The sequence below is a fragment of the Lygodium microphyllum genome, chromosome 28, assembly GCF_053477565.2.
Source record: "Lygodium microphyllum isolate KBCC chromosome 28, Lygodium_microphyllum_v1.1.10, whole genome shotgun sequence".
Lineage (NCBI taxonomy): Eukaryota > Viridiplantae > Streptophyta > Polypodiopsida > Schizaeales > Lygodiaceae > Lygodium > Lygodium microphyllum.
In genome coordinates, this window is record NC_141162.1 from 27,823,997 (window position 1) to 27,837,622 (window position 13,626).

Here is a 13,626-nt window from a genome sequence, read left to right on the forward strand (position 1 = left end):
CCCTCAATTCTAAGCACACATCCTAAGGTGGCTATGTAACCCTAATTTCTACTATAAATTAGGGTTCACATCAGAGATTAATCGAAATCTCTTCCTCTAATAGCTCAAACTGCTGGAAAATGTTAAGATAACTTGAAAGATGTCTAGAGGATGAGAGAGAATGCTATAGAGAGAGAAATTTTAGAATTTTATCTTAAGAAATGCTAAAAAGCTATTGTTGCCCTGCTTAAACAGCCGTGGAAGTTGTCACCTATAGCTTAGGACCACCAGAAAGACTGTTGCCCCCTCTTATATGTTGTCATCTATTTTTTTTTCCAAGAAAATGTGGCTAAATATATTACTCAAAAAGCTGATTACAACAAAGTGCTCAAGCTCAACAGAATAAACTGGAGCTAATGCAAAGTCACCACTACATCATGTATACAAGCCTCTCAAGGCGGTCTAGGGGGGATGGGGGCAAGGAGCCATGGGGGAGGGGTATATTGCCAAATGGGACTGCCTGCCTGCAACACAAAGAATAGGCTGTGGCCACCCCAGGTATGCATGAAGTGACCACGGAGCTCTTGACGCGCCCTGGACTCACCTTGCACCTGCTCCCATCGGCCGCAGAGGGAGTGAATGATGGAGGTCCATAGCTCTGCCAAGGTCGCAAGTGCTGAAAGTCTCTCTCCACCGAAAGCCACCTGGCATCGCGCTTTCCAAATATGCCATCCATTAAGACTCCCTATGATCTCCCATATCTCTGAGCGGTCTGCTGTCGGCTCTAGTACCTGGCGGATGGGTAAAGGCTCCAGACCAACCACTGCACATGACCCTACCTCGATCATGAAAATCATGTCCTGCATCTCGGCCTCATACAAAAGGTGACAGCCCTGGCTAAGTGCCTGCCAACAGAAAGCTCCCCATGAAATCCACCCAAGGCTGGGGGCTATACGTCGAAGGATATGGTATGCTCCTCTCCATACAAGCTGCGCCTCCTCACAAGACCAAAGGCAATGCTTTGGGGTTTCTAGAGGCTGCTGTGTGCAGCGCTTACAACCTCCTTCCTTCTGCATCTGGGCAAGCCAGCTTCCCACCGCCAAACCTCCATGTGCCACCAGCCATAAAAAATACGACACCCTCCTTGGCCTCCAGCTATCCCATAGGCGGCGCCAGAAGGTCCGTCGGAAGGGCTCTGTGATGCTGTGCTCCGCCCAGTGTCTGCTGCGTGACGGCGCCCAATCCATATCCTCCTGCATCAGTACATGTCTGCCAATCCTGGCAGTGTATTCTAGGAGCTTGGGTGGCTTTTTTGCAACCGCAGAGGCCGCCCATAGCCACTCTCCTGGGTCCCACTCCAGCTCATCAAGTGGTCTACCCTCCCAAATCCAAAGGCGCCACTCCTTGAGCTCCATCCAGAAGACGTAGGGGTCCAGTCGCCAAGTCTTCCCTTGAAGACCCACCACCCGAATCCTCCTCCATGAGAGGGTGGCAATCCCCTCATCCTGTTTCCCTCTGTCAAGGGCCAGACGCCCCCCCTCCTGAACGGTAAAGAAGGTCCCTTGGGGGGCGCCGCCCACTCTACCTGTCACCTGAAGAGGGATGCCTGCTAGAGAGAACTTGGCTGCCCATACCTCCCCGGCCTCTATCGGTTCTCGTATCGGGGGGGCAAGCCACTCCGGAGGTATTGCTGCGTCTATCTCTCTTCTCCTCAACTCCACTCCTCTCAAGCACCCTGATACTCGCTGTAGCACCTCCTTGTCTGCCATCCTGTACACCTCCCACCATGTCCTGATGGAGCGAGCCGGGCCGGCCTCCCACCCAGCCCACTAGATGTGGGGGTGCTCACCTAACTGTGCCCCTTCCCTGTCTTTGACCTGGAGGTTCCAGATCACCGGCTGACAGTCTATTTCCTCCTGGTAGCCTGGGGGGCTCTGGATTAGGGCCTTACGGAGGCCCTGCCACACGTGGAGTAGGCTCCACAGGAAAGGTGATCTGGGCAGGGTAATCTGGGCTGAAGTGAAGATCCATCTCAAGGATGGTCTCCATTCCTTGCCAAGCCTCGGTTTACAATCCTAAAGGCCCTCCTACAATAAGACCTTCGAGGTTTGCCCACCTGGTGTGAGACCGCGGACAACTAACTTGCCCAAGAGGGCCCTACTCTGATATTCTAGGTCTATGATCCCAAGCCCTCCCTCTGATCGATGTCGTATGATGGTCGCCCACACCACCTTGGCCCTGGAGTCTCTGGAGCCATCAGACCCTGACCAAAGGAAATTCCGCACCAGGCGGTGAAGCTGCCCTGCGCATGATGAGGAGAAACACCAACACGAGGTGATGTACCAGGCCGTCGCTAGGAGGACCTGGTTAACCACCAGGGCTCAACCGGCTAGGAGAGGCGAGCCATGCTCCAATAGGTCAGTTTTCTCCTAATAGACTCTAGAACAGGAAGAAACTGTTGGGCAAGAGTGATATCAAGTCCCACCTGGAACCCTAGGTATCGGACGGTCTGCCCTCTGCCCACCCATCTAAATCCCAAGTGGACTCCCCACTCCGTGCTGGATTCCGGGTCTGTGAGGAAGCCAACCGACTTTCGCCAGTTGATTTTCGCACCCGCTGCAACACAGAGCACCTCAAGAGCCAACCTCATTCTTTCCAGCATCACCTCATCGTCCTCTACGGAGAGTCCTGTGTCATCTGCATACTCTGAGTCTAGCAACTCAGTCTCCTCTCTCACTGGAAGTCAGAGGCCGCGTAGTCCACTCACACGTGACTTGAGGAAGTGGGACATCGGCTCTGCAACAAATAGGAACAGGTATGGGGCCAGGGGGCAACCTTGTCAGACCGATCTCTCCATTCGGACCTTCTTCCCTCGCCTTCCTCCTATGAGAACCCTGCTGGTGGCTGATCTGTACAGGCCGGAGACCCCGCGAATCCAAGCATGGGGAAATCCTAACTTCACCATGGTACCCTCTAGGAAATCCCAATCCACCCTGTCGTAGGCTTTCTCGAAGTCCAATAGTAGTACTGCCAGTCTTTGCCCACTGTGCTGAGCCCACTCTGTCGCCTCAAAGAATGTAAATACATTGTCCAGGATGCTCCTATCCTGTACAAAGCCTGTCTGTGTGTCATGAATAATGTCTGGATGCACATGGCGTAATCGTCTACCAATCATCTTTGCCAGAGCCTCATAGGCCACTGATAATAAGGTGATCGGTCTCCACTGGGATAGCTCCAACCGGTCTCCCCCTTTGGGGAGGAGACTGATAAGACCTGCCGATAGCCTCCCTGGCATCTGTCCTGAGGAGAATATCTCTTGGAAAGTCCTCAGTAGGGGATCCTTCACCACCTCCCAGTATGTAGTAAAGAAGGCCTTAGGTACTTGCCAACTGCTCAATCTGGCCTCCGCGAGAACCTCCCCACTCTCCCACATAAAACCTGTCCAACCGCTCCAGCAAGGCTCCGCCTAGTCGCTTGTATCCCCAAGAGAATTCCAACGACCTCTCCCTCTTGTGGAAGGCAGGGTCTTTCCAAGCATCCCGTGCTCCGACTGCAAGAAAAAAGACCTCCCATGCCTCCTGCTCCTCCCCGGCCATGCCCTGGTAGTTTCTTCCCCTGCCCTGCTGGTCTTCCAAAGCCTCCAGATTGTTGAAATCTCCTCCAACAATCTAGGAGTCCACCTCAAGGAGTCCATTTACAATTTCCCCCAAAACCTGCTGCGTGCCCTAACCTCCATAGGGGCATAGACATTGAGGACTCCAACACACGAGTCCCCCATATCCAGTCTGATCCATAGAGCCCTTCCTGCCACTATCGTCCCATAGTCTCATACACAGGTGGTGAGACTCAGAACAATAGATGTGCATACGCCTCCGCTCTTGCCGTGGGCACCTATGGCTTGCTCCCAATAAGTATGCGAGCTGCCTGGCAGTACCTTCCCAACCCGCTGAGCTTGGGCAAGGGTGAGCTTGTACTCTTGCAGTAGCAAGATGTCTATCCGTCCGGCGAGGGCAGGCTGCAGCTCTTGTCGGACAATCAACTTCCTCGAGCCACACGCCCCACTGTAGTGGAGACTGTTCACATTCCAGGATGCAAGGTGTAGGCTCATGGGGAAACTTGTGACTAACCGAACAGGCATCTATTCGGCGTGGAAGCTGCAGATGAGGAGGAGAGACTGCGAAGCGTGCAGGTACGTTTTGCCGCTGGCCTGGATGGTGAGCTCCAGTCCCCCATGGTGGCCCTCGGCCGGACCATAGGGGTGATAGATACTCCAAGTGGTACTATCAATGCATCTATTAGCCATGCTGAAAACCGCGACTGTACACTGGTAGAAGTGGGCCGCCTGTGCTAGGGGCCACGCAATCACATCCCTCGGCGCTTCCCACTGTGGGGGAGCTCAAAAGATAATGCTCAAATGTGGGATGTCGGCGCCAGTCCACCAGTTAATGTCCATCATGCAGCCTGGCCACTGTTGTGCAAACAGTGCTAGTCCTTCATCTCCCATCCACTGGGAGATGTGATCTGCCACCTAACTCTTCAATTCCTCCTCAATCTGTGTAGTCGTCCACTCCTCTGAGAAGGATGACTGGAATAAGAAAGCGTAGTTTGGTCCATCCGGTGGTGCTAGTAGGTGGACCTTGCCCCTCCTTGACTTACGAACCACGAAGATCCCCACCTCTAGAGGTAGTGGGAACCCTCCGCGCTCCGCAACTCACAGGTAAGACCATGGGCCACTGCGAAAAAACTCTTGTGGCAATAGCTGTGCCTGTCTCGGGAAAGTAAGGCGGGTGACAGGGGCAGATGAGCTAGTGGCTATGTGGACGGGGGGGGACTGCTAGTGTGCAGAGGAGGTAGGTGTGTGTGGCTCATCTCCTCCTGTGGGAGGAGGGGGAGTGGGTCTGGGGGGCTCACCTGACCTGGGTGCGGATCAGTGGGAGTGCTCGGTAGGGGGGGGGATGGGGGTGGATTGGATCGCGCTATGGTGGAGTGGCTAGAGATGCATGGTGGATTGGATTGCGCTATGGTGGGTGGGTGTGTGGGGGCGGGGGGGGGGGGGGGGGGGGGGGGGGGGGGGGGGGGGGGGGGGGTGTGGGTGAGGGGCCTGTGGGGGCTCCGGCGAGGCAGTCTGTGGCTCATGTGGATAAAATGGGGGGGATTTGTCCTGCCGGGTCCGGCGGGCAAGGGGGGCTGTGGAGTGCTCTGCCGAGAGGGGGACGCTCATCCGCCATTACCCTACTGACGAGGCTGGGCTTGAGGGGCTGGCTGCGCCTCCCCTTGCCGTCTCCCTCTCTGTCGCCTCTGGTCCCTTGTGAAACCGTCAGCATCCACCTGCGGATCTGTAGGCGGAGCCACCTTGGCTCCAAACCGCGTGCAAACTGCTGCATGATGCCCAAAGTCGTGGCAGCACAAGCACTGCCTTGGTTGCCCAGTCACAATGACCTACTACCTAAAGGAATGCCCGCCTGCCTCAATCTCTAGGAACTGTGGGATATTCTTGACCTCCTTCACTGCCACCCGTACCTTTGGGACCCCTGCCGCTGTCACTGCATCCGCGAAGGACGCGGGAAGGACAGTGCCAAAGAGCCTCCCGAAGTCTTCCACTAACTGGCAGTACTCAATCACCAGGCCAGGGAAGAGGAGGATGACTGGGTGCCAAAGAAACCTGTTGTGGAGTGCAAACGCCTCCACCGTGAAGCCACTGTACCAAGGGACCATGTATATGACCCCCTTCGTGGATGCATAAGGTGAACTGGCGAGTAGCTCGCGAGCTGCGGCTGCCGAGCTGAGGTGGACCATGAAGATCCCTTGGCCCAACAGGACCGCCTCCATGATCTGTGCCGAGCCGATACTCAGCGTGGAGTGGAGCCAGTCCCAAAGCTGGGCCCTAGCTGGGGAATGTCCTACTACCTGACCATAGATTGTTGTTTCCATTAGTTCTAGCTCCTTAGCTCGGACGGCTAAGAGCTGCTCCTTAGAGAGGACTACGCACAAGGTGTTCGACTGGGGGGCACTCGGTGAGTACGCCGGCGTCTGACCAAAGGTTTCCATTGCCCGTCCCTACTGGGAGAACCTACCTATCACGTTGCTATGTCGCTGAATGGGGAGTTGCTACAAGGGGAGGGAGCAACTGGAGGGGAAGGGAAGAAAAGAAGGGGGGGGTGTTTCTGCTTTCAATGGCGGTGGTTTTGCAGACTGATCGCAGGCCAGGCCTCTTATCAAGGCAGCACTCGGGGAAAGGGGGGGGATGGTCAACCCGGGGGACAGCCAAGCAAGAGGGGGAAAAGGCGGCCGTTACACACCTTGGGGGCGAGGGCAAGCCGAACAGAGAGGCGCGAGCAGTGCTAAGACGGCCACAATCAGTCGGGCAGCGTGCAGGATAGTCGGGGGACAACAGCGCGATGTGTAGGCGGAACTACTTATTTATATGTTGTTATCTATACCAGAAGGACCTAGGACTATTGTCACCTGCTTTTGGAAGGCTCCAAACTACTATCACATATTGTAGGACTAATCCTTGGTGGCTGCAAATCACATTAGTAGCCTCTCCTTGCTCTCTAATAGCCTCCTCTTTCACAATGGTTGGAATAGACTTCCACCAACCCCTAAAAACGTTTTTTCCACTTCCATGGGCAAGTTTTGCCAATTGCAACCTTCTAATCCCATTTTCTAGCATTATCTAGCTTATAAAATTAATTTTCAGAATATTAATTATAAAAAATTATTTAATAATTATTTTAGTACTTAGAAAATTAATTCTACCAGCTAATAATTAAATTGGTTGGGCTAATTTGTGTTTCAAGTATCCCTGAACAGTCATTGATCCTTAGACTGGCATTATTAATGCCTAGTCTCTAATATCACCACTCACATTAGTGGCCAATAAATTGATCTAGGCCCAAATCTAACACTGGTTACCATCTAGTACCTGTCAACCATAACTTATTACAACTTTTTCCTTTGACATCTACTAATATCTTGGGGTCTTGGGTCCCACACTGCAAAATAATTAACTTGCACCTCACATGTGCAAGTCACATTACCACATCTGATTAACTTTTAATCAAATGCTCAGCATAGCAATTAAATTTTATGTCCTTGTGACAAATACAAACTCAAACAATTCAAACAAAGTCTATAGAATTATCTTTGGAATATCTTCTAGAGCATTTTAAATCTGGTGATAACAGGACGTCAAATCCAACTTGCTGAAAATCACTAAGTCTACTAGCTGATTTAATAACTCATCTATCCGCGGCAAGGAAAACGTATTTTAAATGGTGAGCTTATTAAGGGACCTGTAATCCACACACAAGCAGGAGCTCCCATCCTTCTTTTTGACCAACAAGACTAGAGCATCGAACAAGCTAGAGCTGACCTGAGCGAGTCTCCACTTCAAAAGATTCTCAATCTATGCTCAAAGCTCCTCGCGCTCCTCCTTGCTTATCTGATAAGGTGCCTTCAAGGGAGGATCTACTTTGTGAACAAACTAAATCCTGAAATCCTCCTATCGTGATGGGGGCAACTCGCGACTCATCCAAGAAAAGGAAATCAAATTCTTGCAACAATGCCAAGCTTGTCCGCTCCACATCTCCCTAATGTGAAGAAGAAGAAGAAGACTCTCCTCAAGCTTTCACATATAAACCATCATGGCATGGCTGCCCTTGCTAACTACTTGCTTATTTTAGAGATGAGAAATAGCGCGTCACCCACCAAGCCCATGTGGTCATAGTGTTAGGACAGATCGAAGCTTGGCTGAGAGTGCAGTTGACAGTAAGAAGAGTGTAAGAGTGTGATAGCACAACACCCAATGCAAATCATCAAAAGAGTGGTGCAAGTACAAAGTATAGCCCTTAAACCTTAGGGTTGTAAGAGGATGTTCACACCTGAAGGGTGTAAAACACGATAAGTGCCCAAATTGTGTAACATAGGCACATAAAATAAAAGGAAATAAATCAGGGGGAAAAAACCTCTCGTAAAGAGAGTAAAAAGTGCCCCAATGTCCTACTGAGGATCATCGACACTCCTCTTTGAGTGTAGGCGTGAATCAAACCCAACACATAGAGCCATGGCTGCCCTAAAATCACATTGATGTTGATGAGAGGAGTCACCTTTAGAATATCTCGAACCTCATCCATCAAAGTAAAGTGTTTAAGAATAGCCTAGTGCATCTCAGCTCAAGTACTCAGTGGATGTGGTTTTAGGTATGACTATCATCACAGAGAGGCTCCATCTTGAAGACTCTTTTGGACATGGAAAATCTTAAATCCCTTTGTTTGCCACACCAAGGCAAATTCACTATTCACCTCCTTTGTTGGTGTAGACAAGCTTCCCATCTTGCTTGCCATTGAACTTTGGAATAGTTAATTTCTTCACCATCACTGCCAATTCCTTCTCAGTAAGAGAGATGCAAAGACCCACTAGATGGTTAGGGATAAATGTAGAAGATGGTCAAAAATGCTCGGGGTGGCCCAAGGCACCCTATGGAGAAGAATTGAATATATCAGAAACACTAGTAGTAGGTGAGTGCTCCAGCCTAGCATTGTTTTGATCCTCAATGTGAACTAAGCGGTGGGTATATATGAATCATGCTGGCTCTCTCTTTGCTAGCTAGCAGAGAGTTTTGGCATGAGCCCACCTTACTGAACTCTTCGTCCATTGAATCGAGGACCACCAATCACTCCAACGTATGCTTCATACGCTGTTCCATGTTAGCGATCTCCCCTCAAAGCCGAGACCCCCTGTAGTCATCAAACAAGAGGATGTCATATGACTTTGGAGAATAGCACTGAGCTCTTCATGAAGCAATACCGCCTCCAAGTACGTCACCTCCATCGCCGCTTGTGCTACCTCCACTTGCATTGCAAAGATCTGAGCATCCATGGTCGGAAAAGGAAAATCCCTATAACCTGCTCTAGAGAATAAGCGAAACTGTTCTAATTCTCCAAACCTTGCCCATCGTCAAGAGTTTGCTTTGATAACAATTGTAAGACACAAATCTTAATGCACATGTCAACAAAAGAAAAGAGAAGCCAAGAAAGGCAGAAGAGATCCTCAAATGTTTATTAGAGCAATACAACAGTGATTTGTACAATTATTGGCTCCACAAGCCCAAGCTCTGACCAACAGTTCAATTCCACGAAGTCACCTAACTGTCCTATCTGAGACAGCTCTTGAGTCTTCCCTCCATCTTGATCTTCCTTGAACAGACTTCACATGCCATTGCATCTTCCATTCACATGCAGCTCGCCTCTCATGCAATTCTTCTCTCGCATGCTCCTGCAATCCTTCTCGCGTGCTCCTGCCATCATGTCATCCACCTCCACCTGACCCCCATCATATAACCATGTGTATGTGGGCTGTGCCCAAGTGCATTACACATCCATTATTCACCTGCATGTCGAATAAGCACATGTATGTGTTGTTACCAAGTCCATTACCCATCCATTATTCACACCCTCTGTGGCTACTGGGAGCAGCTACAAGGAACTCTTGACACCAACAGGAGCTTCAGCAGCAGTTCCTTCAAGGTGGCCATGGCCTGTGCTTCACCTTACAGGATGGCAAACCTCTATGGTGTTATACTCCACCGTGGCTTCTTTCCCTCCCCCGCCCCCCCGGCCCCCCACAACCACCCTGAGAGGCCTTGTATGCATGATTTGATTTCTGAACAGCTCAGCTAGAGTGTTGAGCATTTGTACTTTATTGTATTTTCTTCTGAGTAAAACAATTAGCCACACCTTTTTTGCCTGCCACCACCCCACACACAACCCCTGTGCCCCCCCCCCCCGCCCCACACCAACAAAAAAAAAGGGTAGCTGATGTAATGTTCTTCATACAGGATGACAAGCATAGCAGAATTCTATTTTTATCAGCCAGCTTCCCTGTGTTTGTTGGAGACAATTGAATCCTCTCAACACTTATCCTGGTGATCAGCTATCTTCTTGCATGTTTGACAATGAAGGTGCTGCTGTTGACATGTGTGTTAACAATATTCATATCTGTCAATGAATGCAATGGAAAGAATTCAAGCACTATGACATGGTCAGAGCTCCAGACTGAAAATTGAGTTTGCAAGGATTGGGAAAATTTTGACCAGTATGGCTGTGTCCACATTCGAGCCATCACAACAAAGATTGTATCACAGAGGCATAACGAATCTGCTGACAATGAAGGTATAATTACAGTAGCATCTTACGCATTTTGATGATTCAGTTGCTACTGTTGACCTGTGTCAATCTTGTTGATCTGTGTCAATGACTGCGTATTGAAGCAATTCATGAAGCATTATGGTAGAGTCAGAGATTCAGACTGATATTTGAGCTTGCAAAAAGTTGCTAAATATTTTATCAGTATAGTTTTGTGCATCTTCAGGTCAAAAATCAGCTAATTGATTCTGTATGGATACATTGTCACCATCCTAAAAAATAATTGCAATAGAGAGGCATAAGGACTTTGGTGCCTTGTGCTGACATAGCACCAATTCACAAAAGAACATTGCATCAAAGAGGTATGACGACTCGTGTCTTGTGCTGGCAGATTATCATTGCTTGTTATGATCCACATTCATTGATTCACAATGCTGATTCTTGCAGGAATGATGACAACCATAGCTCCGTACCAACTATGTCAAAGGCTTCTAATTGTCAACAACTTCAGAGGCAAATGATGCACTGCATATCTAACTATGAGGGTAGTACTATCCCCCGTGTCAAGAGCATCACACAGCACTTCATGAAGCATATTGACTCTTGCTACTTCGTGGTGGCAGATCAGATTGGTTCCTTATTATCAAAATGGTATCATATTCATCTGTTGTCTGGACTGGCATAACACATGGAGATGCCACTTCCTTTGGTATTCAAGATGGACATTTCCTAATGATTTTACTCGTCTTTCATGTAGCCCAGTGTGGTTATAGAATCTCTTTTGTCAGAAAGAAATCGCAGATATAACATTTCATACTAAAACTCAATGAATGAATCAAGTTTCTGAGCTTGCCTGCACGCAAGTCAAGCACTTACCATTACAAATATATCTCCTATATTTTGAATAAGGAGCAGGAAAGGTCTAGGGACAACAGTACACATGCTCCTTGGGACTGCTCCATGCATTATCTAATGTAAGGCAGCAGTTTATATTAGCTTGCCCCTGCAATGAATTAAAAGCTGCCTTTTATCTGAAGTTTTGGCAGTAGGGCAATGTCAGCCCTCGAATTTGAATGTTTGAAGGTTGCAACACCTTTCAAAGGGGTTTTTACCCTACCACATAAGGGTAAAGAAAATATTGACCTCAAAAGGATCATGGCAAGAAATTCCATTGTATCTTCCAGAAACAAGAGATTATAACTTTAGAAATACTACTCTGAAATTTCCTTTCAACATGAAATTCTAGGCTACACTTCAAATTTGAGAGCTGGTAGAGCACACAGCTGACTTTATTTTCTGTGTTATGAGGAAAATTTCAGGGGTAATGCATGAGATGAAGTAAATGGTCATTCTGGTGTCTCTTTGCTTCCCCTTAAGACATGTAGCAGATTAACATTTTTGTCGTGTAGCTTTTTTGAAATCCTAAGCTAAAAAATACTTCCATTTTGTGCAGCAAGTGATCTCACTACCCACCATGTCTGTGTTCTATGAGTGTCAAATCTACTGTGTTGTGCTCAGCTGTTCAATCAGTTTCATAGTGCTTCATCCACAAGGGGGAGCTCTTGTTTCCTCTCAGAGGGGGCAGCAAGGACAAGGCAAGAAACATCAAAATCAAAACCACAGACAAAAACAAAACTCAAATCAAAACCAAATCCAGGTTTCAGAGTGCTTGGGTTTTTTGTGTTGGGGTAATGCTTGTGCGCAAGAATTTTGGTGGTTCTCATGATTGGAGAAGGGAGCTACCACTCCAGGGCTGTGATAGACCATTATTGGAAGGTGAATTCTTATAGCCCGTATTGGGCAATATTCTGATTGATTGTGATTTTTATCGATTTGAAGTTTAATGTTAACGCTATAACTAAGTTTGATGTTAATGTGACATTAATTGTTACTATGATCTTAACATTTAATGTCTGTGAAAACGTCAGTATTTTTTTTGTAAGGTACCGGGACCCCTCATATGGGCGATTGTTTTGGCTAGGCGAATACCATGAGCTGTCTCTGGGATCAAGTCAGGCAGATCAAGAAACTCACGCACCCATGCCGGCATAACCAGCTCCCCTCACAGGTCATAATTCTTCATCTCCCTTGAAACAGCCCACGCTTGAAAATGTAACTGAGCGCGGAAACAAGCCCCTTCAGCTACTCCCTGCATCCCAGTCATGTTCTTCTCAACGCGCTGTCTCTCTCTCTCAACTTTAATCAGTAAATATTCTCTTGTCTTCTCTTATTCTCTCTCACCACCATGGCTTCGCATGAAGGATCTCCTTTTGATACATTCGTTCCTTCCAAACCCCAACACATAGAGAATGCTCATCAAGCTTCTCCTAAATCTGAACACATGTCCGAGTAGCATCCCAAACCATCAAATCTGATGGAGATTCATTGCTAATGGCAATTCTCAAAGCTTAAATCAAGGACATGCAACGGCAATTGGTCGAGATGTGCACTCCCCATTTTCCGTTTGCAGCCATGAGGTTATCGCCTCTCATGTTCCAACCTAATCCCTTTAAAGGGGACAAAAAGGAATGTGATAAGATGAACATCAATTTGTGGTTGGCCAAATGAACGGCATTCTTTGATTTAGATCAGTTCGATTATGCTCAATGTATCATTGGTGGGTGGACTGCATTACCCTAACCCTAACTCTATTCTTAATAATCATTTATTATTATTCATTTTATTCATTGTCCCTATGTTACCCTAACCCTAACTGTGTTCTATATCGGGCTATGCATTTTTCGTACAATTATTTTTGTATTTTCTATGGTAGAGCATTTCTTTACATTTGCCACATTGATCATACTAAGTCTCAAAGCTCACTATTAAGGAAGATAAAAGAATGCATCAAACTCAACACCTTCATTTAGGAAATGTAAATTCCTTACAAAAGCATCCATCTCTTGGCTCAAAGTTGGCCAAAGTCTTAATTGCTTTCTTAGAAGCATCAATACATTGATACTTTGAAATTGTAAACCCCAACTTCTTTTGATACCAAAGACGACCATAAATTTTAAAAATCCATCCCATTTAGATGTCAAACTTGACATAGCTTATACTTTTTCTCAGGTCCAAACACACAAGTTGCCACGATGAGAGATTCACCCACTCCAATAACAGTCATGTATCAACCTCAAAGCTTCCACTTAAGATCAACAAATTAGGTGTACAAAAACAGCCAACCAATATATGCAAAAGCCCTCAATACAGATCCATGATTGTAGCCTTCAAGATCATGAATACAAATACTTTGGCAAGCTATAACTTTTTGCACAATAGTAATTCATGACATAATTCAATTGCTTTATCATGTGGCTATCCCAAAGCCATAAGTTGTGCAAATACGCATTTGCCAACAACGCAAATAGAAGCAATCTTCTCAAGTGCATTCTAAAATGCATAGCAATGGTCCATGAGCAAAGAAGCCTCATACGAGAAGTGTCACATCACATTGATTCACACATCTTGCTTGTTCTGCAAGAACCAAAGAGAAAACCATGTA

At 47.6% G+C, this 13,626-nt stretch overlaps 1 protein-coding gene across 1 annotated transcript in view; it reads left to right on the plus strand.

The window, feature by feature from the left end:
* The window catches only part of LOC148011277 (uncharacterized), a 193,452-nt gene extending 180,757 nt beyond the window's left edge, over positions 1-12,695 (plus strand). The window contains exons 12-16 of the mRNA XM_087669993.1: positions 9,818-9,904; positions 10,001-10,151; positions 10,351-10,486; positions 10,572-11,900; positions 12,068-12,695. The gene's annotated coding sequence lies outside the window, so the exon portion shown is untranslated. The remainder of the gene's footprint in view (positions 1-9,817; positions 9,905-10,000; positions 10,152-10,350; positions 10,487-10,571; positions 11,901-12,067) is intronic.
* The last annotated feature ends 931 nt before the right edge of the window (positions 12,696-13,626 follow it).